Source organism: Bison bison, unplaced genomic scaffold, assembly GCF_000754665.1.
Source record: "Bison bison bison isolate TAMUID 2011002044 unplaced genomic scaffold, Bison_UMD1.0 scf7180017864141, whole genome shotgun sequence".
NCBI lineage: Eukaryota > Metazoa > Chordata > Mammalia > Artiodactyla > Bovidae > Bison > Bison bison.
Genome location: NW_011494713.1, coordinates 2,656,629 through 2,661,228, shown reverse-complemented (window position 1 = coordinate 2,661,228; position 4,600 = coordinate 2,656,629). Strand labels below are relative to the sequence as shown.

General features: G+C 38.3%; 1 protein-coding gene across 1 annotated transcript in view; it reads right to left on the bottom strand.

Annotated features, from left to right (window-relative positions):
• Positions 1 to 4,283, bottom strand: part of GKAP1 (G kinase anchoring protein 1) — a 92,402-nt gene extending 88,119 nt beyond the window's left edge. Inside the window, exon 1 of the mRNA XM_010840070.1 lies at positions 4,133 to 4,283. The gene's annotated coding sequence lies outside the window, so the exon portion shown is untranslated. The remainder of the gene's footprint in view (positions 1 to 4,132) is intronic.
• Positions 4,284 to 4,600: the final 317 nt, after the last annotated feature.

Here is a 4,600-nt window from a genome sequence, read left to right as displayed (position 1 = left end):
CATTAGAAACTATTCTCTTTTCTTAATTTCTTCATGGTAAACTATCAACATTATATTGTGAAATTTTTCAGGGAAAAAAAAAAGAATATGGTATGACATAGTTCTAAAAAAAAAAAAAAAGAAAGGGGGAAATGTTCACCTGCAATGATCCCTTGTTTGGTCAGGGGCTACAGATGGGAGAAGAGAAGAGTGGTGGCCACCTGTATCACTTTAGTAAAACTAAAGGCAAAAAATAGCTCTACTTAGCAGCTGAGGGAGTAAAGAGATGGGACAACTGGAAGGCTGATCAACTGTATCATAAGTTCTACTTTAAAAAAAAAGTGATAAACAGACAACACATCAACTCCCTCATTAGTCATGAGAGGAATCTATGTATCAAAAATGCATATACCATACGCTAACCAATACTTCACAAGTGGGAAAAGGGGTGAAATGTAAACTTTAAATGAACGAAGGGAATAAAAATAATCCCCAGTTTGTAAACATGTTAGTTGTTTACATACCAAAAAGAATGAGATGCATGGGGCTACCCATGATGCCTATCTTCCTTTCTATAGTTTTCATTATTTTCCCAAATAGTCTATAATAATTTTCTATAAGAAAAAAAAAATCTCATCTTGAAAAGGAAAAATGGCTATCTATACCCAAATTCAAAAAGGAAAACATAATATAATCAATGCAATATTGATTTTTCTGCCCTGTGTCAAAACTTAGAAAGGGCAACTACAGGTCAGAATTAACAATGACATGCCTCAGGTCCCTTATGTTAGTGACTGAGAAGACAAATGACAGAAAGCAATTGTTAAAGACTGTGTTGCATGTCTTTAAGAGAACACTGCCTTCATTAACAAATTTTTCCGAATTTACAAAAAAAAAAAAAAAAAATCATGTCATATAATTCAGGAATTCATTTGAAACTACTTTTAAAAAATCTTAAAAGAGAAAAAGAGACAAATAAGCAGACCACAAAAACATCAGACTTTTAAAGATACTATTTCAGGGAAAGGGCTTCTTGTGAGCATAGGGTTAGAGGTCTTGTGTCCCACACGTCTGCATCTCCATCTATAGTCATATCAAAGAGATACTTAGGTAAACAGATGCAAACGGAGCTCTTCGCCCTCCCCCATTTTCCCGTTCTTTCTCTATTACATAGTCTTTAAAATCCAGGTATTCAAATTTTCAGACATTTATATACATACACTTAAATAACATGGAGATAATTAAGATACACAAAACAAAAATATAGTAGACACCCACTAAGTTACCTACATTGGTCAGTCTATGAATGTAATGGCCAGTGTTCTATGTTAAACAGTTACACATTACTAAACTACTACACAAATCAGTTTTTTGGTCCAGAAATGTAATATCATTTTCTGTTTATCCCTCTTCCTGTTGAGTTTTCTTTTAAAAATAATGTAAAGGCTAACTTAAGTAGTTGAAGGAAGACAAAAGTTCACAAGATAACTTAAAAACAAATGCACAATAAATTTACAAATATAAATATGCAGGCAACTCATCAAATGAAGTGCAATATTTTATACTTTCTTAATGAACACCATTAGTAAAAACTATTTACTCCTCTATACTTGAAATTGCAGTAATATCAAATTACAGGAAAGTCTCCACTTTATACTCAGTACTAAAAAAAAATTACTTATTAATAATATTAGAACATATGTTAGATTTTCAAAAGCAACTGTCCTTCCTCAGACATTGTACTCCACCAAAACAATTATTTAGGACTTCCTTGGTGGCAGAGTAGATAAGAATCTGTCTGCCAACGCAGGACACACGGGTTCAATCCCTGGTCTGGGAAGATTCCGCGTGCCACACAGCAGCTAAGCCTGCGCACCACAGCTGCTGAGCTGGAGCACCTGGAGCCCGTGCTCCCTGACACAAGAAGCCACCACAATGAGAAGCCTGTGCATTGCAACTAGGGAGCAGCCCCGGCTCACCACAACCAGAGAAAGCCTGTGCACAACAGTGAAGACCCAGCAGAGCCAAAAATAAACAAACAACAACAAAAAAACTACTTAAAACTTCCTGACCACATTTAATTTTACTTGTTTATAGCTTTTGCTATGCCTTTTGCCTAAAATGCCCTATATCTCTTCCACTTACAACCTGTATTGGGTTGGCCACAAAGTTTTTTTTTTTGTGGTTTTTCCATAAGATCTTACAGAAAAACCTAAAGGATTTGGCCTACCCAGTATTTGTTCCCCAAAATCTTGCTCAGGTGCTAGCATCTCTAAAATGCTTCTTCTAACCTGCCTGTTTAATGGTTTCCTCCTCTGCAATATTTCTGTACTCTATATTTACTTTTATTACTGGACAGATTTAATTAAAATTATGTTTATTGTGCCCCGCTCTTTATAATCCTGATTTCAATATCCTAAAAGGCAAGGGCCTCTTTTTTCCATCCCCAACAAAAATCACAGGACCTGGCACACAACAGATACGTTTATTGAATTTGTTTTTTTAAAAAATATTTACATTCCCCAAGTACACAGCTATCTACACATTCAAAGACCTGCTCTAAAATAGAATGCAGCAAAATGCAAAGTGCACTAGAGATAATCCTCAATTCCCAAAATGCAAATGTGAGTTAATAGTGGTTATTAGCAGTTCAAAGTTGCTTCATTGTTAAGTGGCATTCTACTAACTCATCATCACCACAACTAATTTCGTTTAAAAGGTATATTTATTTAGGAAACAGAACTGGTTTTAAAGCGTTAATTTAAAAGAACTAGAATACACCAGGAGCTTAAGTAAATACGTTTTTTAAATGAATAGCCTAAACTGCAAGAAGCAGGTTTTATAAAAGGTTTTATAAATGGCTGAGCCTCTTGGGTTCCCCTACCAAAGTTCTGAGAAAAAGTGCCACTATGATATCATTCTTCTCGACTATGATCATTCTAGGGTCAAGAAAGATGGTAGCAGTAGCCATCCTTCAGTCCAGGGAACCATAATTAGGGCACTTCAAAACTGATATATGTATAAGCTCCTCTATCAAGAAAGATATCCCTTTTTACAAAAACGATAGTGATCTTCCACTAACATAACCAACCAGTTAGCCTGGTGAAAAACGAAATGCATACAGTGTGGTCTCACTGAAAAGTAGCTTAGATTTTAAAAAGCAAAAGCCATAAAATGAAATGGCACTGAGTATGAGTGACTTAATCTCTGGTGAAAATTTTGTATTGTATTTTTTTCATGTTCTGTTCCTCAAATAACGCCAACTACACAATATCTTTCACTTTGGCGTCTTATAAACTAAGGTTCACAACCAGTAAGTGCCAGGAACATACCCAAACTTTGCTCTCAACGAACTTAATACAAACATTTTTTTTCCTTCATAGTTCAATACTGTCTCCCGTCTCTAACCTGCAGCATCTAATTTCTGTGGATTGAAAAAGCTAAGCAAAAAGTACAAGCAGGTACCGACTGAGGAACTAAGGAATTCTCCCATGAATAAAGCACACGTATTTTCATTAGTCCCAATGATCTCTTCCTGCTCAACTTCTGAATTCTTCACTCTTTATAGAGTGAAGCCACCTGATTGATGTCTTATAGCTAAGTTTGTTGTTACCAATTATGACATCATCTTCCGTTAATCAGGATCTGACTAATGTGAGCTTATGTGTTATAAACTTGTTGAGAAAAAAAAAATCTGTATTATTTTTAATTGCCACGAAGTTTAATATTCTTATAGCTGGCAAGTCAAATTTATTAAACCGACGATTCAGGTTACACTTACAAGCACGTTTACTATGTAAAGAAGCAGACAATAATGAAAAGTGTAGAGAACATTTCAGTGGCTGTCCAGTAGAGGAAAGACTATTTTTCTCATTAGTGCTTCTAATGAAAGCCATAGCACTTACTCAATTGGAGACTCCAGGTAAAGTTAAAAATGAAAAATCTAAAAGAAGTTGGAAAGAAAACACAATTTAATAAGCCATTTACTGTTCAATATCGACCAAGATCCCTAAGTGTTAGAAATGACAAAATTTCTGGAAGACTGCTTATTACAAACAATAACTGCCAAAAAAAAAAATTCAAAACCCTTCTCTTTTTTCAATAGCTAGCGGGAGAAGGAGGAGCACTTTATTCAATAAGTAATTTACTATACCTCATGCATGAACGAAAGCCAAATTTCACCCATAGGCTGTTAACCGATGCTCCCAAAGTTACTCGCGCAAAGTACAAATGAGAAAGAAACAGGGCTGGGAGACCGAACTCTGGCAAAGAAGCGGTTTCAAAACCTGCAACGGAGAAAAACAGCGAGTCGGGTCGTTGCTCCAGAAATTTCCGAGCGCCTGGCTTCCCGGGAGGGAGAGCGATGCCCGCGGCGGGGAGGGGGCGGCGGCACCTGTCACTCGGCGGCCCCGCGACCGCGGTCGCCCCCTGGCCGGGCCCCCGCGGGGTCTCGGGAGGCGCAGGCACCGCCGGTGCGCCCGGGCCTGGGGTCGGCGCGGGTCTCTCTCCGCCGCCCCCGAGCTGGGCGCCGAGGGCCTTCCTGAGGAGCGGCCCTCCCGCGCACTCTGCCCAGTGGCTCCGGCCAGCGGGGCCCGTCGCCTCAGGCCAGAGTGCGCGGGAG